At 36.5% G+C, this 26,218-nt stretch overlaps 1 protein-coding gene and 1 non-coding gene across 3 annotated transcripts in view; one reads left to right on the forward strand and one right to left on the reverse strand.

Moving 5' to 3' along the window:
- LOC112654113 (collagen alpha-2(IV) chain-like) overlaps window positions 1–26,218 on the reverse strand; it is a 125,640-nt gene that overhangs the window by 26,027 nt on the left and 73,395 nt on the right. The window lies entirely within an intron of this gene.
- On the forward strand, window positions 13,772–13,878 carry LOC112654257 (U6 spliceosomal RNA). The gene has a single exon (XR_003132906.1). It is a non-coding gene; the product is annotated as a U6 spliceosomal RNA (small nuclear RNA).

Below are 26,218 nucleotides of genomic sequence, written 5' to 3' on the forward strand. Positions count from 1 at the left end.
TGGAAAAGTAAATTGGTATAGCCACTGTGAAAAAGAGTATGGAGGTTCTTCAAAAAATTAAAAATAGAAATACCATATAATCCATTAATTTCACTACTGAGGACTTAACCAAAGAAAACAAAAACCCTATTTTGAAAGGCTATATGCACCCCTATGTTTATTGCAGCACTATTTACAATATCCATGAAATGGAAGTAACATAAGGGTCCCTAGATAAATTAAGTGATAAGGAAGATGTGGAGCGCATATAATGAAATACTACACAGCCATAAAAAGGATGAGATCATGTCCTTTGTTGTATGGCTAGACCTGGAGGGTATTATGCTAAGTGACATAAACAGAAAGACAAATACCATATGATGTCACAATATGTGGAATCTAAAAAACAAAACAAAAGAATACACAAACAAAATCAGAATCAGATCAGAAACAGAGAGAACACATTCTCGCCAGAGCGGAAGAGAGCTAGAGTATGGCAAAATGAGCAAAGGGAATGCGAGATACAGGTTTCTAGTTTTGGACCAAATAAGACATGGGAATAAATAGGCACAGCATATGGAATATAGTCAATGATACTGTAGTAGCCACATATGGTGACAGATGGTAGCTATCCTTGTGGTGAGCACAGCATAGCATATAGAATTCTCCAATTATTTTGTGGTCATGAGACCAGCCCCACAACAGGCTCTGCACTCAGCACAGAGTCTGCTGGAGATTCTCTCCCACTTTGCCTCTCCCTCCCACACTCTCGCATGCACTTTCTCTTTCTCTCAAATCAATCAATCAATCAATCATCTAAAAAAAGAGTTAAAGCAACATAGGAGGAGCACTTGGCTGGCTCAGAGGAGCATGTGACTCTTGATCTCAGGGTCATGAGTTCACACCTCGTGTTGGGTGTAGAGATTACTTAAAAAAATAAATAAACTTAAAGAGAAACACAGCAAAGCGTACTACCTCACAGGACACCCCGTCATTAATTTCACTTCCTTAAATAATGTAACTTCAAATAACTATTTTGTGTGTATTCTCAAATCTCTCTGTTCTATGCACTTACACTGTGTGATATAAATAAATCTATGTTATATTTTGTGAAATCAAATATTTTTTCCTTTGTGTTTTTCTCTCATTTTTAAGTCCTTCACCAAACCTGAGATTAGGTGAGCCTTGCTTTCATTTTTGTCAATAACTTTTGAATCCATCTGAAATATATTTTTGTGTATGACATGTAATAGGAATCAACTTTTATTTTTCATTATTAGCCAATTTTGTGTATGGCCATATTAAATGCTACCCTAGACAGTCTAGACACATACTAGTACCTATATAAATTTAAACACATCTTCAGATGTTTATTCTGTTTTACTCTTTTAACTATTTTTTTTTTTTTTTGGTCAGATTTTAACCTTATAAGTTCCTTTTGACATATGACAAAGTTCCCTTTGACTTGTCAATACTTTACTGGCTATTATCTCCAGCTAATTTTTCAAGGCAAATTAATGAATCTGTATTTTCAAGCTCAAAATAACAGTCCTAAGGGATCCCTGGGTGGCTCAGCGGTTTAGAGCCTGCCTTCGGCCCAGGGTGTGATCCTGGAGTCCCAGGATGGAGTCCCGCATCGAGCTCTCTGCATGAAGCCTGCTTCTCCCTCTGTCTGTCCCTCTGCCTCTCTCTCTGTGTCTCTTGTGAATAAATAAATAAAATCTTAAAAATAAATAAATAAAAATAACAGTCCTAGTGAGATTCTGACCAAATTCATAAATATTTGTAAGGAATGCTCTATATTTTTGCAAATGTTCATTTTTGCCCCTCGGTAAAGTCAAGAAATGCCAAGTGAGAGAAATACTTGGGAATACTCTCTAAATTTACTTGAAGCACTAAAATTCGCACCTCCCACTCTTAACCTTTAAAGTTGTTGAAGTCTTTATGTACACACAACAAAACTGCCATGATCTTTAAAGGGCAGAAAACACAGGCTGCACATGTTCTGATGACTACTTAGTCTTGATTTTTTTTTTTAATAATGAGGAAATAATGATGCTTGCACTACAAAGTACAGAAACAACAGTCTCACTGTGTGTGTTTATAACAGTTTGACTATCATAAATAAACAAAAATTAAAAAAAAAAATAAAAATAAAAATAAAAGGGATCCCTGGGTGGCGCAGCAGTTTAGCGCCTGCCTTTGGCCCAGGGCGCGATCCTGGAGACCTGCGATCGAATCCCACGTCGGGCTCCCGGTGCATGGAGCCTGCTTCTCCCTCTGCCTATGTCTCTGCCTCTCTGTGTGTGTGACTATCATAAATAAATAAAAATTTTAAAAAATATATAACAGTTTGAGAGTGAGCAGGTGGAAATGGTAGAAAAAACAAGACTTGGTTCTGTGTCCTAGAATATATAAATAAACAGTGTGCTATTACTCCAAGAGCAGGGGACAACTGCCATAATAAATGTGAATCAAAAATATTTAATCTGGAAAAAGAGATAGTATTAACCCAGCAATTATGCTAAGTAGAATTTGTTAGCATGAGTTGTCCGAAAGAATTAGGCAATTTCACTCCAAATAACTGAATTTTAATGAAGCTTATTATGGTGTGTTATTTCCGATTTCTATGCAAGTTTGTTTACTATTCCCAATGACAAAATTGTCTTAAACAGCTCAATGACACACTTATTCCTACACTGAAAGGGACAAGGTGAAATTAAATAATGAGTATATCTCCTCTAATCTTCCAACAATTAAACCAGCTTTATTTGAAGTCAAATAGCCACCTGTAACAGGGACCACTAGGCTTACAATATCCCTTTTTACCTTCCTCCTTCATCACAAGAACCCTAATTGTAGCTGGTTACACTACTGCTCAATTAGAGGATGACATGTCTCAAACTCAACTGCCGATAGGTAAAACCAAAATATTATTCGTGTGCCTTCTTTGCCCGTTCTTCTAGCCTGCTGGCTAAGGAGGGCATGTGGCAGCTGGAGGTTTAACAGCTGTTCTGAACCGTGAGGACAAGGGTTATACCTAAAGATGTAAGAGTGGTAGCCTGGAGGGAGCCTGGGTCCCTGCTGAGTATATGGAAAAGCCAGACCACCTAATCTCCAAAACAGATAAATCTCTAGCCTTTATGAAAGAAATTAACTTCCATCTTATTGAAAACATTTTCATTTCTTTTGTTACATGCAGCTGAAAGCCACTCGCAAATCATATACCATTACTGCCCAGCAAGATTAAAGTCTGTGGGACCCAACGTATTAAACTATTTCTCATACAGAAATTTCTCTTTAAATTATCATTGTTACAAAAATATACTATATCTAAGTCAAAACATTTTAATTGAAGAATTTTTATGTCAAAGACTCTTTAGACTTTGGCCCATGTTTTTTTTTTTTTCCATTAATATCAACACTTCTCAATAGAAACAAAAAATATATTTGTAAAACCCATACATGACAAATAAAGATAATCTAATTTTCTTCAGTCTTTATGCATCATTTAAAAACATTTTGGATCAGTGTTGCTTCAAAGAAAAGACTGTATACTGGTTTTATTGTATATTCATCTAACTGTAAATTTATATATAACATAAATATATTAATTTTAATTTATATATGTATATGATACTTCCATTTTCATTTCTCTTGTTTTACTGCTCTGGTTAGGACATCTAGTACAACAGTGAATAGAAGTAGTGAGAGTAGGCATGTCTCGTTTCTCATGTAAAGGAAACACTTCTCATGTTTCAGCATCAAGTATGACATTTGCTGTGGGTCTTGGTAGACTCCCCTTTATCTAGTCAGAAATAGGTGCTTTGTATTTCTGGTTTGCTAAGAGTTTTTATTACAATAAGACACTGTATTTTATCGAAGTTTTTGTGTGAAATTATTAAGCAAATTTTTTTCCCTTTACTATTAATGTGGGGAATTACCTTAATAAATTTTCTGATGTCAAGCCACTCTTTAACTTGTTGGATAAAACATCTTCAGACATGATACATTATTTTAAATACGTGGCAGGGTTCAGTTTTCATTATTTTACTGAGGATTTTTGCATCTAATTTTACAAGTAAGATTTACCTTTCATCTTCCCTTATCATACTCTCTTCTCTGGTTTGACATAAAGATTATCCAAGCCTTACAAAATGACTTGGGAATAAAATATTCTCCTAAGACTCTATTTTGTGCAGTTTGTATATGCTTGAAACTGTTCATAGAACTTTCATACAAAAATGTTTCAGCCTTTTGAGATATTTTTATAAATAAGTTTTTAACAAGTGATTGAATCGCTTTAATGGTTAGAGACCTTCTCAAGTTTTTTTATTTCTTCTTGAGCTAGTTCTGTCAAAATATTTTCCCAAGACTGTGTCCATTTGAAAGTTTCATTGATAATTTCTATTTAGTAAAAAAGAGCAATATAAATTTTCTGTATAGTTGATATGAGTTCACTTAGAGAGTTAAGGGGGATTAAATGAAATACATTAGCAGTGCCTAGGCAGTATACTTCCCAGATAGCTCATCCCTCTTCCTTCATTTACTACTCTGACCAACATTCTTGGAAAGAGTTCCCATTTATCCAAATCCCTCTTAACACGTGGTTTCCAAAAGTGAAAAATCCTAGGAAATGTCCCTGTATGTACCCTGAGTGTTCATTAAAATAGTACATCTTCACATCAGACTTTTTTTCTGGTAGCTACTAGAATTCTAATGATCCCTGTATACTATATAGCTTTACCATCCTTTGATTATGCAGTTGCCTTTTTTTTTTTTTTTTGGACTAAAGAGAGAAGTCCTCAACAACTGTATTAAACTGTATTTGTTTTGCTCCAACCCATCTCAAATGTTTGGGACCTTGATTCTCTAATCAAATATCCTGGCTGTCCCTTCCAGCTTTTTAGTGTATGACACTGTGATCTGTTTGTGGGGTAAAACTGAACTAAAGGATTCCTCTTTTCATTGATTAGCATTTGTTAAAATTTTTCAGCCAAAGCTTGGTAAAATTTTTAATCCACCTTTTGTTCTAGCACCCAACCGATACTTCCACTACATTTTCTGTGGATCTATATTTTTCATTAATTTATATGGGATCTTGACCCTTTCATTCAGAACCCATATTGTCTTCAAATGTTATCCTGTGAGCTCTCCCAGACTATTTTAATATACCAACCTAAATAATGATTCTTTACAACTAGGCCATGATATGTACAGTGGTTGCTTTTAAAAAATATATATATATATTGCCAGAAATGAATTTTTTCATGTTTTTGTGGATTTTAATGCCAAACTTCCTCCAAAAACTTTCCTTCTTTAATCTTCATATAGCTTTATTTCTAAATCTGGCAATAGAGAGGCACTCTAGACAGAAAGTTTGTGTCCCTCCTTAAAATTCAGATGTTTGAAATCCTAACCCTCAATGTGAGGACACTAGGAGGTGGGACCCTTGATAGATGATTAGGTGGTGGTGGTAGATGAAGAGGACATGGTGTCCTTATAAGAGACCCTGGAGAGCTCCTTTGTCCCTTCCATGTAAGGATGCAATGTGAAGATGGCCATCTATGGATCAGGAAGCAGGTTCTTACCAGACACTAAAACTGCTGGTGTCTTGATGTTAGACTTCCCAGCCCGCAGAACTGAGAGTAATAATTTTCTGTTGTTTATAAGCCACCCAGTCTATGGTATTTTGTTTTAACAGCCTAAATAGACTAAGAAAATTAGACAATGATCTATTTTCTTATCTGATCCTATTCTGCACTTATTCCAAGATTCTCATTCCTCACTCCCATCTATAAATATGTTTTATTTATTTATTCATGAGAGACACAGGGGGAGAGAGAGAGAAAGAGAGAGAGAGAGAGAGAGAGAGAGAGGCAGAGACACAGGCCCTGGGCCAAAGGCGGCGCTAAACCGCTAAGCCACCTGGGCTGCCCGGATTCTTGTTTTTTTTGTTTGTTTGTTTGTTTGTTTTGTTTTTTTAAAGATGTTTTATTTAAGACACACAGAGAGAGAGAGAGAGAGAGAGAGAGAGAGAAAGAGGCAGAGACACAGGCAGAGGACCATCTAGAAATTAAGTCACATAGCTATAAAGAAGGATTTAAATCTATACTGAAAATTTCTCCTTTTCCTTCACAATATTTTAGAACCAGAAGAGAAAATGAAGGTTTGTAGATTTGAGAGAGACAAAAATAAGGATGTTAGGTCACTTAAAAAGAATCAAGTTACTTGCCTTTTACAATTTTGGTTCTAATATTTGGTTTGGGATGTTGCATCTAAGAGAGCTCACTAAGATGCCACCCATTTGTCCAATTACAGATAAGCGTAGCTGTGAGATTCTGGAAGGAAGAAACATGATAAGAACCAGCAGGGGGTATACCAATCATTTATCTTACAGATACCTACTCATTTATTCAATACATGATTTCTAAGTACTTAAAATACACCACTGACAAGGTGAAGATCTCAGCCCTCATGCAGCTCACATTCTAGCAGAAAAATGGATAATAAACATACAGTAAGTTAATAATTTTACATTTTAGGAAATGATGTTCATAACAGAGAAAGAAAAGTAAAGCAGAGTAATAGAGAGTGAGAATGCTTGGGTAAGGTGTGCAATAAGTTGTGAGACTATAAAGGTGACACTTGACCAGACTCATAGGTGGACAAGAGTGAGCACAGTAGCTGCAGTAGCTGTCTGTAGATGTGTCCACGCAGATGAAAGAGCTGGAGGTAAGCACCCACGAGAAGGCAAAAGTGCTTGAATCAAGTCAGGGGAGGAGCTCAGATGAGTGGATGAGTAGAGCTCTATGGGTCTCTATTAAGGACTATGGCTTGTAGTCAAACAGAGTCACTGAAGTCTGAGGAGAATGACAAGATTGGACTTAACATTTGGAACTAATCATTTTGGCTCTTTTATTGAGATTGGACTGGGGGGAGAATAGGGCAGCAAAAGTATAAAGCAAGGAAAGTATATTCTTCTTATATGTTATATTATTAAAAATGCAATTATTATAAATTCATTTTATTAATTTATGAAGTCATTATAAATTTATTTTATTATAAATTATTATGTTATTATTTATATAGTATTTTTATATAATTTTATCTTTTTCTGTCTAATCCCAGTATTCAGTTCAAGGTGGTAGCAGTTGAGGTAACAAGTGGTTAGTAGATTCTGAGTATATTTTAAAGGTAGAGAAAGTGGAAAACCCTAATGGATTGTGCGTGAGATGTGAGAGACTTTAACTAGAAAAGCTCTCAAGCAGAAGTAAAGGAAAAACAGGAAACATATAGGGTGGTAAGAAACCCAGAGACAGATCTACGGAAGAATATTGATTAGTTCTTGCTCTTTGCCCCAGCTAGTGATAATAAAACCTCTGATCCTTAAACATGTTACAGAATATACCCTAACAACAACAAAAAAAATGGAACGCTCCATTCAGAGACACCTCTGAAGCCAGACAAGTTGCTTCAAAATTGATATATAGTATAGTGAATCCCTTTGGTTTTCCTTTCAAAATATAAGAGGAGGAGGCAAAAAAAAAAAAAAAAATACAGTAATAAAACACAGGGCAAACCATGAAGATTGATATCATCCAGAACTATTGGCTGAAGATATTTTGTGTAGTGATATTTTTTACAATAGCATCTATGTTTTATAGGTCAAAATAAAAAAGACCTGTTCTGTCTCACACCAAATTTAATGTCCTCTGTGTCCTAGAATGCCAAACATCTCTCTTTGTGAATTGTCACATCTCTGGCTGATGGCAGGTCTGTGCTGGCAGCAATGATTATTAAATGGATCTGCTACAGGGCATAGAAATAAACAGGAGGGTAAGGGAAAATTAAAATAAAGAAACAAAGTTAGATGTAATATTAAATCTGACAAGTATTTTTACACCCTTTAATTATAATAAATATATTTAAAAGTGTTGGGTGCTTTTCTCTTTTTAGAAAAAAAATATATGTAGACTTCCGTATGGTTAATTTACTTTTCCTTCCTTTTTTTCTTTCTGTTCCAGTAATCTAATGGCAGGTTGTTACACTTTGCCAACAGCTATCCCAGGGGAAAATATTCAAAAACAAAAACAAAAAACTGCAGAAATCAGCACCCATCTGCTCAACACCAACACCATTTCAATGGTATTTATAACTTCTTTTAACAGTAATAAAGTGTCTGCTCACTGATCAATAATCCAAAATACGGTAAGACAAAACCAAACAAATGGCCCAACGTAAGAAAGTGGCATAAGAAATAAGTTTGGACATAATGTTGCACATATCAAAATGAAGAAAAGCAACATTTTTATGGGCAGAGCATTGAGGTGTGTATTTAAAGATCTAGTGTCTAGTCAAGAATGGCAGTACAATTTTTTTTTTCTTCTGAAATACTTGATTACTGTGAAATCACTTGTCTGACGTCTTAACTGAAAATTGCCTTCTGGTAGCCACTTTCTACCCTGCTATTTCAACTGGTTATAGTACCACTGGATTCGTTACAGCATCAGGAAAGATGGAATTAATTGGTGTCAATCCAAGAGTCTCTTCCCAACCCCATCCACCCAAACCTCTAACAACGTTTCTTCATCTTAAGCCTCTTCATTTCAAAGACAGAGAAAAGGATGCTCTCCACAGCTAATTTGACAAACATCACCCGGCACAATTACCTAAATGATACAATTTTGTTTTCAGCCACTAGATGCATTTTTAAAGTACCGGAAATAGAAATACTTCTGGTCTAGACAGGGTCTCTGTGGAGTTTAACTCTTTCCAGTAATGAATTCCTGACACTGGGGGAGGGGGGAAAGCCAAACCCAGTGATTCTACATGTAATCTCTGAACACAATTTTGAAAATTGGAGCCAGTTTTGATAGAAAAGTAGATGCAACTTCACATAGAGAGGACTTCTGGGGCAAGGGTAATGTTCTATTTCTTGCGGTGGGTGGTGGTCCTATAGGAATTTATGGCTGTTCTTTACATTGTTTAAGCTTTACGTATGCATCTGTATGTATGATCTATATCACAATAAAAAAAGTAATGAAATTTTCTTCAAAGACCTTTAGGAGGTCAAATCCTTTGGCGTACTACTTCTGAGATTCAGGGAGTAGGAGGTGATTATTATTCCAGACCTCTGATTATTCCAAAGATTATTCCAGACCTCTGATTCTATATTTATTACATATTAGTCCATCCATCACTGCCGGCTCTCTATATTAGGGAATGTTTAAAGGTTAAAAAAAAAAAAAAACAGAAACCCTTTCATCTTAATCAATATTTTCAACCAAGAATTAAGAATATTCACGACATATATGTTATCGTAACAGGTTATCAAATGAAGCAGAAGCTGCAACTCTGGGCTCTGCTCACTATTTTCTTGTTATTTTTTATGTGCTGATCATAGACACTCGTGATGAAACAACTCTTCCTTCTGAACTCACAATAAATTAAAACAAAAGCAAACATCCACTTTGACAGTATAATTACAATGATGCTACGCTTCTCTTATAAATAATAATTATCATTCAACTAAAACTTAATGAATTTACCTAAGTTTCTCTGCCACATAGGAAGAAAACAGAAGTTAAGAAATTATTTAAAAAAAAAGAAATTATTAACTCAGAGTTGCATTTCTTCTTCCCTCCTCTCCTTTATATTCAGCTGAATTTATCATTTTACCATCTACTAATAGACATTTCAGAAGAACAACATAAAAGGATCTTGAAATGTACCTATTTTAACAAAAAAAAAAAATAGACTTCAGTATTTGTGTTGTTTATATTCTTACCCTTTTGGGGGCAATAATTTGTGTCCAAGGAACCTAATGACCATTCTTTAAAACTGCTATGACTAAAGAGGGTAAAAACATACATAGACTTAAGAAGGCTGTACTAAAATACAAAAATGCCATGATGTTTAAAGTCGATGACCACTAAACTGGATGATACTCATTTATTTATTTTTTTAAACTATTGGAAAAGATGGCAAACAGTTTTAAAACCTTAAGAATGAACTTGATAAAATCATTTTCTTTTCATCTTAGAAGTGGGCAAATAAAAACGTGTCACTATTGAAAATGTAAACTTTTAAAAATGTTTAAAAATCTTCCCATGAAAACTTCTAAATATCTATACTTATTCCTTCAAATCTATGATGACACCACCCATATAAAATATTTTAGAGCCACGGCATGTTTTTTCAGTGATACAGTATAATTTAAGGTGAGCCACATAATGGATTGCATTATCATGAATCATACAGCTCTTCAAATGACTTATCTAATTTCACTTTCCAGTGCATATATAAAACCACATATATAATTATGTTGTTTTTCTGTATGCCTGTTAGGTTTCTTCTGATTAATTCTAAATGTGGTTCAGAATCCTGCTCTCTTCGGCTGTGAAAAATATAAATAGTAAAACAGAGGAAACCAGTTATTAATGTACTTTTCACATGTTATTTAACTGACAAGAATGCATTTAGTTTCTTAAATGAATCCCCTACTATGTTACCTTTTATGCTTTCATTTAATCAGTCATGTCTTAGAAGAGAAGTACATTAGAGGCTTGAAATTACTGTAAGAGCAAGTACTGTAAGATTAAACAATTCATTAATTTGGTTAAAAAAAAAATCTAAAGTAAGTCATTGAAACTTATCTTCTCCAGACACTGTGTTAGCCTCTGGAAAAACAAAGATAAACAGAATCATGCTGACCTGGCTTTCACTGGAGCAGTCGGGGGTGGCATAGTAAGGGATGGAAGACAAACCTTACAAGGCAATGTGAGAAGGTCTATAATCATAGCAAATCCAGCATGTGTGGTCTGCAGAGGATGAAGCAAGGGCGTGATGGAAGGATCAGGAAAGCCTTCTGATATGCGTAATCCTGAGTGAATTCTTAATAGGAAATAAGAAAGTGAAAGCATGTTAGGGACAGCCCATCTGTATCTGGAAGATCTCTGAGTGGGTGGAAGAGGAATAATGTGGCATTGGCCTCACCTCTGTGTACATGAAAGTTGTGAGTGCAGCCAGGCTCCCAGGGATCAGGGAGAGGGTCAATGGGAAAAGGCACAAGAAGGAAGGCTCAGCTCTTTCCTCATGAAGTGAGTGGCCTTCACCCCCTACCTCAGTGGTGCACCCACGGCTCTCTCACTACTTGCTAGTTGGGCTTATTCAGACTGAATGCTTTCATTTGTTCCAGTTGTTTCTTGTTCACCTTTTTCACAAGAAGGTAAGTTTCAAGAGCACAAGGAGCTGTATTTCCAGGTCCTGGAATAATGAATGCCTGGCATATCATATCGTAGGCACTTGATAATATAGTTGAACAGAGGCATTAAATCAGTGAGAAAAGAGAAGAGGAGGGAGGAAGAAGGAATGTGAAGAGTGGTCCACACAGAAAAGAACAGGATCAGGGAACAATGAGCCACTGTCTCAGATGGTACCCAGGGCACCGATCCCTAGGCAAATTGGGAAACCATTACCCAGCAGAATGTTCAAAAAGAACATTTTGAAAAGGCTATACCTATCATGTACTGCAAAAGCTTGTCAGATCAGAAGCCAGAACGTCAACTGCATTTTACACATACTGCTATTTCAAGTGCAAAGTAAAAAAAAAGAAAAAAAAAAAAAAAACTTTAATGGGGAGTATTATAATTGAGAGCTTATTCAAATAAGTAGCTTTTCCAACATAAAATATTAATCCTTTCAATAATCATATTTGTAAGAAAGAAATAGAGCACTATTGTGTGAACCATAAGTTCAAATTCCTTCCCTGAGCACTTAAGTTTTTTCAGTCATCACTATATTAATCTGCCTTCTTTGCATTTTCCTGCTGTTATATTCAAAAATTCAATTTCCTAGACAAATGGCAATTCAGGAACACAATTCAAGTGATATATTATTCCCTTTGACTACAAAGGTATATTTTCCCATTCAGAGGTTTTTTTCATTCAAATCTGGCAAAAGCTGTTACATCACACAACATACACACTCTGCTTTCTCAACTACTATAACGTAGAGCAATTTCTACAATTCCCTCGTCCTTTGTCTGAAACGCTGAAAATGTCTTTGAAATTCAAATTAAATCACAGAGAGAAGTTACTTGTTATTTTCTTTGACATTAACTTGAATATTTTAATTGTATTCGATGTATCTTGCAGGTTAAAAGTAAAATGTCACGAGCCTTATTATTTAAATTCCATATATGAAAACCATCTCTGCCTGAAATATTTTGACATACACAAGGTAACACTGTACCTAGTAACACTGCTTAGCAAAAATTAAGTATCTTTGGGTATTATAATTCTTCCTGGGGTTTTTTTGTGGGGAGATTGGGGGTTTCCCCCAGTTTTAGTACACTTTTTTCTACTTCACCGTTAGATATATGAATCCTGCCAAAAGAAATGCTGGATTTAAAAGGAGAAAATGGTGTGTGTTCTTGTTTGATGAAGAATCTCGTCTGAACGATTTACAGACCCGATTCCAATAACAAGGAAGGTTTTTCAGCCTGACAACCTAACCACCACCAATGATAGATATACTCTTTAATGAGCCGGCAGCTGAGTAAATTTCTTTAAGTGTACCCAAACCCCATCTTCCATGAATAGATGGTTATTGGTTATTGCTTAGCTTATACATATTCACAGAAGCCAATATGCACCCTCCTGAAAAGAGAAGGAACCAGCTGGATGCCTCTAGCCATGGCCTATAAACCTGGGGACTGCTACCCTTTCAAAATAGGCTATAGTGAGGGCTACGTGTGGCAAAATAGACATACAAGAATGCTTTGAAAACTATAAAAATGCTGCACACACATACACAGGATTCATATGATCACAGTCATGACTCAAACAGTATGACGGATGTCACTGATTCCTCTTTCCCTTTCACGTAAGATCTGAGCTACAAGGGGAAAAATGCAGAGGCTGAAAAATATACAGAAGTGGTCCCTTTGCACGGGGGGGAGGGAGGGCTCTGTATACACTACAGGCAGCACTGAGCGCACAGTAAGTAGTTAGCTACCATCTTCTCATGCCTGGGTCACTGCAACTGCCTCCTAACTCAGCACCCTGCTTTTGCCCCCGCCACCTTATAATCTGTTCTCAATGCACAGCAATCATAGGGAGCCTTTAGGAAAGCAGCTCGTATCTTGCTGCTTAACACCCCTTCATTTGGGTCGGAATAAAAGTAAGAGTCACCATCCTGGCATGCCAGGCCTTACAAATCCAGCCTCTCTAACCCTCACCCCTCCTCATGGGTCCCTCCCCGCTGCACCCTTTCCCCTGCTCCATGTCACCCAGGCACACTGGCCTTGCTATTCTTTACACAGGCGTCCTCCCACTTGCTCTTTCCCCTGCCTAGAATACTCTCACACCACATGTGTATCCATGGGGTTTCCTCCCTTGCTCAGTCCAGGTCTTTGCTCAATTGCCACCTTCTCCGTGAGCTCTTCGTTGACCTTGATATTTAGAATTGCAACCTTCCCATGCTCCTGGGATGACCCACCATTCTTACTACTCCAAAGTATTCCATCTCATTACAATATGACCTATTTTTCTTATCACTTTAATTTCTGACTGTAAGCTCTATAAGAGCGGAGATTTTTGTATGCTTTCACTACTGTACCCCCAATATCTAGCATAGTGCCTGGCACATAGCAAGACATCAGCAAATATTTGTAACAGATAACACGACTTTCACAGATAGACATGCTTCAGCTACCTGTAAACCATTACAGTATTATAACAAACTCTTAGGAACTAAGGTTCAAGGGAAATGTTCCAAAAAAGAAGGACTGCTCACTTTGGCAGCACATATACCAAAATTGGAATGATACAGAGAAGATTAGCATGGCCCTTGTGAAAGGATGACACCCCAAAAGCAGGGGAAAAACCTATACAAAAAATGAGGGACAAAAGTGAGATTTTAAAAAATCATCCAAAACAAATTAATTGGCCTTAAACTCATGAGAGTTCCAACATACGCATAAGACATTTTACCTAATGAAACGGTCAATACAGAATTAAAAAACGAACACATAACAAAGCTTCTATTTCAGCCATTACTCTATAATGGCTTCTTGGATAATCATAAATTTAATGTAGGATGTGTTCTCAGAAAATGTGAGCCCCTGGGGACAGGTGTGGGAACCCAGTAACCTTCACCCCATTAACTCTTGCCTCCACTCACTGGAATGTGAAGAAGCCAAGCTGCAAATTAGATACTCTTACAAGAAATGCTCATTTCTTCTATGAAACCAAATCCTGAAAACAAGATTTGACAAAAACTATGATTTTTACAGGACTAACCTTCCTGTGTCCTGGCATCAAACATACTTTTATGCCATTTACCTAAATGGCCACACCACCAGAAAAGTGGAGCTGTTGTTCCTATGGTGTTGGATTCCCCACAGTGTGTTCTTACCCTCCCCAACATCTGTAGCACGGGTGACCTTTTATAACAAGCTTGGTACTTTAACGATTTCTTGCGTGTCCATCTTGTTTCTACATGAGAGAGGCGTGAGGGCAGAAATCCTCGATTAATGAATACTCAGGGTAATGAGGATGGATCCAGTTATGACATCATCAAAGAAAAACAAGCAAAAAAAAAATGCATCTACATAACAAGTAGCACAGCAGTAAGCAAGCAACAGGGCCCCTACATTTTCTCAACTCCTAGAAGTCAACACAAAGGACTCCTGGCAAAGATACAATCCCCGCAACATGGGCCTGTAGGGACCTCAGCCTCCCATTTATTCATCTACAGTCGATGGAACATTATCATCTTCAGTTTACACTGTGAAGAAACAGTGGTCTGAGTGAGGTGACAAATGTTAAGTTGTGCAAGGCGACAAAATGTCTCAAAAGAAAGAAAAGACTTGGGATCTCTGGGTGGCGCAGCAGTTTAGCGCCTGCCTTTGGCCCAGGGCGTGATCCTGGAGACCCAGGATTGAATCCCACGTCGGGCTCCCGGTGCATGGAGCCTGCTTCTCCCTCTGCCTATGTCTCTGCCTCTCTCTCTCTCTGTGTGACTATCATAAATAAATAAAAAAAGAAAGAAAAGACTTAATTCCAGGGCCCTCTGATTCAAAGCTTGTGCTCCTTTTGACTTAGCTCTGCCTCCCACTGGTCGAGAAGTGGTTATGTAGGCAGTTCTGTGGTTTGTGCACTTTCCTGTGAATGAGTTCCCCACAACTTATCCCTCCAAACTGTTCTTGCAAAGAAGCTGTATGTCTAATTATAGAATAAAGAGCAGGATGTAAGAATAAAAGAAAAGGAGGATAATATTTGGGAGGGAGAGGACATGCAAGCCCCTGAAACTATACTAGACTAGTTTGGCCCTGCCCTGGCTATGGGCATGGGTCAGTGTCAGGCCTGCCTTAAAACGATGTTAGCTCTGATAATATTTCAGTATTCTTGTTTTGTTTTGTTTTTAAGATTTTATTTATTCATGAAAGAGAGAGAGAGAGAGAGTGAGAGAGGCAGAGACACAGGCAGAGGGAGAAGCAAGCTCCATGCAGGGAGCCCAATGTGGGACTCGATCCCGGGTCTCCAGGATCACGACCTGAGCTGAAGGCAGGTGCTAAAGTGCTGAGCCACCCAGGGATCCCTCAATATTCTTGTTAAAAGAAATTACTGTATATCCCCAAATAATCAGTACATTGCTAGGTAGGTAAAGGAGGACTCAATTATCAAGACAGAGAGAAGTTTGGCAAGTTGTAATCATGGTTCAATTCAGACATTTATCAACCTTTCAGGTTATAAAGAACTACTGGACAAAAGAAGTAAAGGGAACAGCCCTGAGCCCATCTTTAAAGCCTGGGTTTCAAGGTAATGTAGAACTTTAAGCCCACTGGCTACTAAGGCAGAAAGAGGAAAACACAGCGCACGCCACAGGAAAGGTGGATGACTGGAAGGAAGGGTAGTGTGTGTATAAGAAGAAGAAAGAGAGAGAGAAAGAGAGACAGATTAGTTCCTATAAAAAATGATAGTTATATCAAAATGCCTGAATTTCACTTAGCATCTTAACATAACTTACGAACTGTACCATATTAGCATAGCAATTGATTTTTTCCAGTTAGAGTGAAGACTACATGGGGGAAGAGTTACCATATTGTTAGATATTTACTGTGTGCTAACATTGCTACCCAGGGAAAAACACACACTACATCCACTGGTCTCAAAAACTGTATGAAATAGGGATGCCTGGGTGGTTCAGTGGTTCAGCTCAGGTCGTAATCCCAGGGTCCTGGGATCGAGTCCCACGTCAGGCTCCCCACATGGAACCTGCTTCTCCCTCTGCCTGTGTCTCTGCCTCTCTCTCTCTCTGTGTCTCTCATGAATAAATAAATACAAGCTTTAAAAAAAAGAAAAAACTGTATGAAATATAATCACATTATTCATAATATCACAATCACTTTTAGCTATTGATAATGTATTTTCTACTTCACACATACAGATACATACATGTTTTGGCCATTAGCTGAAAATAATTCAAGCTAATTCTCTAAAAATGTAATCCATGTTGAAATGTGTCCTTAAAAAAGGCTGATGGCATACTTTGTAAAACGGCGCAGTAACAAAGGGTCACACTTAAAAAATATGCATATGAAGCTACATTTCTCTTTCACACATCTTGTCTGCAGTTTCAAAATTGAATAATAAGCATGATATTTTTAACAAGGTAATGTTCACTTCCTTTGCATATAATAAAAATGTCAGAATCTTAACTTTTCATGCCTACATAATGGATTAGAAGGTTATAAAGACATATTCAATATAAAGGTTTCCATGAGTTTTACAATAAAATGACCAGGAGAAATGAAAATGAGATTAGAAACCGAAAGAACTAGGTTCTAGTTCCAGCTCTGCCACAAACTATCTGTGTGATCTTGATCTAACTGAAGAATGTCAAATCTATGGCCTCCAAACAGCCACAACACCAATTGACCAGAGTTGACACAGAAGTTAATGGGCAGCCCGGGTGGCCCAGCGGTTTAGCGCCGCCTGCAGCCCAGGGCGTGATCCTGGAGACCTGGGATCGAGTCCCACATCAGGCTCTCTGTGTGGTGCCTGCTTCTCCCTCTGCCTGTGTCTCTGCCTCTCTCTCTCTCTCTGTCTCTATGAATAAATAAAATAAAATCTTAAAAAAAAAAAAAAGAAGTTAAAACTGACCCATCCCTAGGCCAATACCTTAACTACCCTGAGCTTCATATTCTAAACTATAAATTGAGATAGTTGGCTTCTGAGTTCCCTTGCGACCCCGACACTCAGATTATCAAAAAAAGCAGAGTCAGAAGTCTCACAACTGATGAGCATCATTCCTCTAAAATCTGTGAGACTGCTTTAGGCCCTCCATTTTTTTCAAAGCAAAAATGCTTAATTTGTTATGTACAGTATTTTTAATTAGTAGAAGATGAGTGTATGCCAACTGGACATAAGCCTGGGTTACATGCAAATATTTACCACCAGATTGAAAGAACTCTATATATGTTGCTAGACCAGTGGGCTACTGACATGATATAAGGCCAGGACCCAGAAAGAGGGACCAAGTAAATTCTTTCTAGATTCTAGATTTCTAAAGGGAATATACACACACAATCTGCATACATTTGGATAAGATATAAGATATATTTAGAATTATTTCTCCCAGGTATGATTTTCTAAAAACAAAACAAAACAAAACAAAACAAAAAAAACACCTGTCTGCTAATTTTTGACTCTTTTAAAGACTATACATAAAAAACCCAAAAGGGATTGTTTGTTTGAATAAATATATACTCAAATATATTCCCAAAATTTAGCAACTTTAATTGTTAATTATAACCATTAAAAGCTTAGCCTTAAAAAAATGAAATAAAGATTAGCTTATATTGAGATACACAGAAAATGCTTTACACATATGATTTTCAGCCAAAATTCAGAGTTCCTAACCTCCATCACAGGAGTCACATCTTTATATTAGTAATAGCTTACTTCTACTGAGCACTTAGCATGTGCTAAAGCTCTTTGAATTGCTATATATCTTTGAGTCTTTAAAATAATCCTATGAGGTAGGAATTTCTTATCTGCAAATGTAGTTGATTTAAGTCATACATATTTTCAGCCGATGCCGACAGCCATATTATACTACCTTGGAGATTACATAGCTTCATTCTTCTTTGTCTTCTTCTTTTTAATAAAAAGCAAACAAAGAAATAACCAATGATGAATATCAAGGCCACGGCTGCAGTCAGCATGTACACATGAAGCTGACCAAACCCAAACCCCAACTCAAACCCAAACCCAATCATCTGCATTTCCATCTCTGGCTACTATGACCTAGGAACTAAACTTACTAAACTAGGAAATGCCTTCTCCATGCCACACACTGTTAGATGCAATTCCATCTCATGAAACCCTTACCACTACCCTAGATCTGTATTACCAGCCCCACCTTACAGATGAGAAGATTGAGGCTCAGAATGGTCAAGGAACTTACACCAGGCAGTCAGAGAGCGAGTAGTAAATCAGGACTCTGATGCCAAAGTCCTTATTCCCAACAGTGTACCCCAGGATTTCTCCAGCACAGTCACAACTCATATACAAGGTTATGATCAGAAGCCATCAGGACAAGGTAAAGAAAGCTATAGTCAACACCATATATTGAAGATGAAAGGGAAATTAACAGAACATTTTTGAAAAAAATTGAGCACAATTTCAAAAGAAAAATATTACAACAATTATCAGGTCAAAGTTTGCTATACAATAATACTTGCTGTCTAATCTAAATTTCTCAATGTAGTACAAGGCTAGTATTTATATTAAACTCAAGTGATCTTCAAAAGATATTGTAATTCAAATTTTATAGTTCACTGGAATCCTAGCTATTAAAAAATATGCTTCACAAAACAGACTTGGTATATTTTTATTTTTAGGCATTTTCTCAAAGTAATAATATTTGTTTACAATGTTCAGTCATTATTCATGTTATGATATAATTAACAGTAAAAGGGAATAAAAACATTAGAATTTGATCAGGAATATGTTATACAGCAAGTTTACTAAGATTTTATCTTGTTTTATTTTCCAAGGATCATAATGTCTCAATATACCTGTATTATCCTTCTGGGGAAGTAAAAGATGGCTTGCTGAAAGAGGATAGGGAAGAGAAGAACCCAATACTTCTTGACTTTTATTCCTTTTTTTTTTTTTAAAGACTTTATTTATTTATTCATGAGAGACACAGAAGGAGAGAGAGAGGAAGAAACACAGGCAGAGGGAGAAGCAGGCTCCATGCAGGGAGCCTGGTGTGGGACTCGATCCCGGGTCTCCAGGATCACACCCTGGGCTGAAGGCAATGCTAAACCTCTGAGCCACGGGGCTGCCCGACTTTTATTCCTTTTATATTAAAACTAACTGGCTCAGAAGGTTTTTAAAGTATCAAGCGCTATGCTTAAACTGAAAATATTTCTTAATATATTTTTATCTTGAAATAATAAAAATTAAGGACATTAAAAGGAAATTTCTTCATGTATGGTTGAACAGCTTATAAAAAGCATCTATGGATCACTGTATTCTAAATTCAGCTTACTCATCACTTTCCTTCAATGACACTATCATTGAAGAACAAAGACCAGGAGCAACTAATTTTAACTTCCTCCAGAGTACTTTCTGTTAAAGCCTCTGAATTTCCTGATCCAGTAGAAAGAAGTCTGCCATCTATGTTTTCCATTCCAAGAGTGTCAATTACATTATAAAACCTGTTAAAGAGCATAGGATTACTAGCTAGGACATTTAGAAACAAATTTGTATCTGTAAGGATTGCAGTCCCAACAGAGTGCTAATCCCATTACCTAAGGAAAGGTTTGAGGTTGACTCTCTAAATGGATTGTAAGAGGCAGGCAATCACTGGTGCCTCTCAAACATGTTCTCTGCAAAGGGCACCAAGAGCTCGCAGTGGCTTCAAATGTTTTCTCATTGCAGAATTTATTTTTAAAAATTGACCTTATATCTATAGAGTCAAAAAAGCTTCCCTTATTTTATGCCAAATACACCAACAAAACAATTTAAATTGTAATTAATTATGGCACACTGTAAATGATGAAAAAATCCTGGACATCCATTCCTCTTTTAAAGTCTCCTGCATCAGAGAGCTAAAAAATTACATACAGAGGGGACATTATGTCTTCAGGAAGAAAGCTGCTCATTCTACATAAATTCTTAGTTTAAAAATTACTCTAATTTACAAGGAAGTGTGAGCAGTAACAAATCTTCAAGTGAAAATAAGGACCTACTAGAATAGACTTCAAATATCTTAAAATAAAATTTTATGACATTATTTTAAATCTCCAGAGGACAATAGATTTGTAGACACTTAGCAAAAATAGTAAGTTATAACAGCAAGTAACATTTCTGAAGCTTCCTACTTTGTAATAGTTTGCAAATATTGGATTTTTTTCTTTATTTTAAATCATGAAAAACATGGTTTTATTGGGTTAAGTAATTTATCCAAAACTACAATTCCAGAAAGCACTAAAGTGAGAATTCAAATCCAGGCTTTGCTATTCATAAATCATTTTCACAACCTCATCTCTCATAAGACTCTAACCCTAGAAAGTGGTTTATTCCCATATTTACCCTTATTACCTGTGGTGTGAAATTGAGACTCAAAGAAGTTCCATGACTTGGTCAAGTTCACACAGCCTATACTCTTGGAACTTGAATTCTGGGCTACATTAAACGGGTCTCCTGGCACCACTTTAGATGGTCTTTCTAGCATATCATGCTGCTGTTAAAATCTGGCATTAGATATTTGATCTCTTACAAAAGCAAACAGTAAATGGCCAGGTTCCTATTAAACATGCCATTGATTCTCTTCTGATTCTGTTCTCTTAAACTATTAAGGATATATTTGATTGAGGTAATATTTAATTCCTTACCCAAGGCTTAGATCTAAATTTTGCAATGTTGAACAAAAGATAACAGCATTACAGAATCTAAAAACCACTTGTATCTAGGGAGATCCATTATCTGAGGTTTCTTCTCAGAAGTCCTATACGGGAAGGTTTGATATTTAAAATAAAATTATTAGCCATTTAATTCACATATTTGAGGATGGCTTAAATTAGATCCTTACATTTTCTGTTAACTTGCACAAGAGGCTGACATGTTACCAGTCGGGAGCCTGAGGGCTCCCAAAGAGCATCATTGCTCAAGAAGAAAAAGCATTTGCTCTCCAGCTGTTGAGCTTCTTGAGCCTTAGAAAGCCCACAGAGGCCTTCTGTCAAATAGGTACCCGTATCGGTAGTGGGTAATTTCTTATTCCTGACCATTTCAGCATCTGACGCAGTCTGAAGAAGTCTAACTTGCCATCCAGACATAGGTTTTTAGATCAGCAACAATATGCTAACTATATTTAACTACATGGACTAGAACACAAAAGTGTTTGTTTTTAAAAAGCCCTTATTCCATAAAGTTTATATTTCTTAATAAAAGGATAAGGTCAAAAGGGCTCATAAAATTTTAAGCATTTATTTCAACTCCCATAAAACTGTATTTAACAATTCTAAAGCTTCCTTTTCCTTGTGGAAGATAAAAAAAACATTTAGCAGGTATTAAGCAGGAAGCATTCCGACTTCACCGATACAGTGGTTACAGCAAAACGGTAAACTTAATAACAGGAAAAGTATCCAGATGCCAGCTATCACAGTTATATATGGCACCAATTAATTACACTCAGCTTTTTAATATCGTAAGTGTTGGGAAAATATTTAAAGACTAAAACTTGGAGGATTCTATATTTGGTGTGAGGGAGTTTAAATACACAGTGACTATTCATCCTAGTGACTATAACAAATGACAACTTCCATTTGGGCAGAAAATGAATAAGATAAAGCACTGTAGCTAGAAAGTTTTGCCTGGATTCATTATAAAGTTCTATTCTCCATAGGTCTATTAAAATGGTGTAAGGATAAATACTACATATTTGGAAATGTTTGCAGAACCCTTCTCCAATGGAATATCTATTGGGTTTCACAAGCTATGCTCATGAACACTTGTCTCTTATTTTCCTAAATATTTATGAATAACATAGTCTTTAACTCAATAGCATTTTTCTTGGCATCGCACTTCTTCCAGATGCAGCAACAAGTATGGTCTTGAATTAAGGATCAAGTAGCATTTTTAATGCTGCTTTTCTAAACCATCTGCTAGTTTTGTAAGGTTTTAATAAACCAAATGTCATCTTAAATGTTCCCATTTCCAATGCTCCTAACCACAATAAGATAAAGTGTTAAGTTAAATTAATGCCTAATAGACTAGGAAAACACAAAGAAAAAACTAAGTAATGAAAGGTTAAGTATTTTTCTTCTAAACAGAGAAGGGGAGCAGAACTGCTATCTTGTTCATGGTCAGGGTCTATTGGATATATAGTTAGTTCCCTTTCAGTAACTGGATTACCCCGAATTTAGATTCTGCTCTATAAAGTATATGTGAGAATAGGTCTATTAAAAACTAACCTACAAGCATGGAATATAAAGATTTATGGTAAATTTAAACTCAGGGTCATTGGAGTTTAAAGCTTGATTCTGGATCATTCAGTTTCTTTCTTCATGGCCACTCTTAGAAAAAAAAAAAAAATGCCCATTGAAAAAGAAAGGATCCATATGCTCTAAGACTACTTGGTTTTAATTGTTCTCTAAGATTGTAGTTTGACATCTGCTCCAATGCTCCTTCCAGGAAGCAAGTCTCAGATGTAAGAAAGAATCAATCAACCAGTTGTTCAGTCTTTCCTGTCTAATTATTTCCCACATGAAAGTTCTAAGTGATGGTCATATACTTAAAATGAAATGTTCTAAAGAGGGGATCCCTGGGTGGCTCAGCGGTTTAGCGCCTGCCTTTGGCCCAGGGCGCGATCCTGGAGTCCTGGGATCAAGTCCCACGTCGGGCTCTCGGCATGGAGCCTGCTTCTCCCTCTGCCTGTGTCTCTGCCTCTCTCTCTCTCTCTCATAAATAAATAAATAAATCTTTTAAAAAAAAAATGTTCTAAAGAGAAAACAAATATTTTAGGCCTTGATTTTAAAATTAGGGGATTGATATACCATTAATTTCTACATATATATATAATATATATATATATATACACATATATATGCATATTTTAGAGACAGAGAGAGAGAGAGAGAAGCAGGATCCACATCCAGCTTGAAGTCCAAAAGCAGGGCTCAATCTCATAACCCTAAGAGCATGACTTGAACCAAAATCAAGAGTCAGATGCCCAAATGACTGAGCCACCCAGGAGCCCCACTACTTACATTTTTAAAAATATATTTTTTAATTTTCCTGTAACTCTCGTCCCTAAAGTCAGGTAAGATTTTGTAGCAACTTGTGACTGTTTCAATCCAATGCTGCTAAATATACATCATGATTTTATTCTGATCTGTAACAACCTCCCATATTCCTAAAACTCTCTGATTTGACAACATAAGTTTGAGAGGTCTAATTCTAAAGTAGCTAATGCTTTTTCCTTATATCCTCTCTATCTCCTCTGTAATTCTACACTTGTCATTGATTCTCTTCTCCACCAAAGTTTTCTATTTCAAAGAGATAACTTTTGAGAATTTTTTTATTCTCCATATCGTACAATTCTGTGGAAATATTCTCTATAACATCCATTTGGAAAAGTTTAAGTATTCATTAGTCAGAAAGTACACAAGGATAGCAATGGGAAAACAGCAATTTGGCTAACCGAACAATAAATTCAGTAAATTCAAAAACAGAAAAACAGTAAATTCAAACTACTAATGTGTCCTTAAATTATATTATACATACAATCCACTGTATTTTGTGACTGTGTTAAGAGAAGCTTAACAAATTAAATGTAAATATTGACGATACACTACAGCTTTTGTAACCTGGTTTTGGCATTCAGATTTTAATCGATGAGCCTAAAAAAATTGGAAGTGATTCTGGGCTTCTGTTCACTGCAGAGAGACCCTGGTGTTAATGCCCACTTGGGGATTCATTCACCTTGGGGCTTAGAATCTAATCTGGCCTCCCGCTGAACTACAAAGAATGGAGCTTTTGAAATTTTTACAGGGTCCCTTAGACACGTTTATTTTCTTCATAAAGTTTTCTAATCCTACTTCTTTCATCCCCATGACTTTAGACACTACTGTGGTCAACTACGTATTCTTGCTCTATCAAAACTCTTAGACTGGACATCTTTTGATAGTGAAATGAGTTCAAAGGAAGCCTGCTGGACAGTTTGAGTTAGACTCTCCTGGGAGCCAGGGCACCTTCTAGGGTCAGTTTTGTCTTTTGGAGTTTGGAAACAATTAACATTGGCATGGACTTTAAGCACTTAGGGACTGAGGAAGAAAAGCAAAAGACCAAAAATAACCAGGAGTAAATCAGAATGAATTCCAACCAGCAAAAATCTAGGTTGGCTAACTCAGATAATGGCACTGGGATAGTATAGAGACTAAGGAGCATCAGGAGTGGGGCAGGAGCTGTGGCCTTCCCTTATCTTATGCTTTTTCCATGCCTAATACTTTTATCTTTTAAGCTAAGCATTAATCTAACTTCTTTCATGTGCTCCTCCTTCAAGCTTCTCATCTTGCTTAAATGCAAGACATTTTAGTAGAATATAGTTTTAATTATATTATCTTTTAATCCCTGTGTCATCTCACAGCAGATTGTACATCACCAACCACTTTTTTAACTTTCAGACTGGACATAACAACAACAAAAAATTTCAATCAGTGTCGCTCAATTTGCTGTTTGCACATATGGGTAAGCTAGGTGAAAGAAGATGGTGGAATAATAGTTTAGGATTGTGACCAAAGATTAAAAGAAATTTTCTGCTAAAATTTTTAAAACAAAATTTTAAATAAGAAAGGTACAGTCCAACAGAGATCACATCATCTCTATAGAAAAAGGGTGAAAATGTAGGGAAATATTTAATTGGTTAAACGCAAAATCACATAGCATCCTAAGACACAAATATATAAGGATATAAACTCAACAGTTCTGTGTAACTAATATTTATGGGGTGTTAACTATGTGGAAGGAACTGCCCAGACAGGTAAGCCTCACACGTAATAGATTAAAAAAAAAAAAAAAAAAAAAAACGACAACCTAAGGAGGCAAATTTGAAGAAATAGTAGAGCTAATTTTTTAAAGAAAGAATAAAGGAAAATGTGATGCAACTTAAAAAAGACAAGGAAAAAGAAAATATCCCAAAGTCTCAAAACTATCTTAAGAAATTAAATGGCTGGGATGCTTGGCTGGCTCAGTCTGCAGAGCATGCAACTCTTGATCTGAGGGTTGTCAGTTCAAGGCCCACACTGGATAGAGAGGCTACTTAAAAATAATACAAAGTAAAAAAAAAAAGTCTTAAAAAATGAAATGAAAATAGTTATGGGAAGCAAAATAGTATTTTATCATATGCAAAAATGCAGGGTTTATTAAGAGGCTACCTTCAATCTGTCACATTTATCCTTTATACATTTATCCTGTACCTTTATCACATTTTCATCCTCCACCTTCCTGATACATAGCACCTCTCTAAAAATGTTTAGACCACACTTACAGAGTTTGTTATATGGAAACTCTACACTGATTTGAGGTACCTTAAAAAAATTATATCACTTAACTCTTTTATCTTTGCTGTGTGCTTGAATGATATGTGCATCCTAAATATACAAATTTAATGAATTTTAAGGATTTGTGCACCATGTCCGTAGGCAACTTCCACTCCAACCAATCTCCACACCACCATAGGCAACCAATGGTTTCTATTTATTTCCCTATATTTAAGTTTTCCCTGTATTTAACTTTTTACAGACACTCCTCATGCCTGCTCACACTGGAAGCTCCTTATCATCACAAACTTTTCTTAGAGCTCGTAGGGATTCTAGAACTACTGGCCCAAGTTCCTTAAATTGCCCATAGGGAAACAAAGAACAAGGGAAAGTTAGTGTGAATCCTGGAACTAAGACAAGGGAACTCACGTTCTCTCAGACCAGTATAGTTTCTATCATATTTGAAGCAAGAGATTCACTTTTCCACATCCCATTCAATACCTTGTCCAGGTGCTCGGAGATCCCTTTCAACTGGGAAAAAAAAATAATTAATAAAATGTTACTTCTCTTCCACTAAGAAGAACTTTTCCTCACCTTGTCTCTCAGTTGTCTATCAGCCTCTGGACTGGCCCTGGATGGAGGGGCATGTGCTGGGATGAGGAGGAAGCTAGGTGGACA

Source organism: Canis lupus, chromosome 3, assembly GCF_003254725.2.
Source record: "Canis lupus dingo isolate Sandy chromosome 3, ASM325472v2, whole genome shotgun sequence".
Classification (NCBI taxonomy): domain Eukaryota; kingdom Metazoa; phylum Chordata; class Mammalia; order Carnivora; family Canidae; genus Canis; species Canis lupus.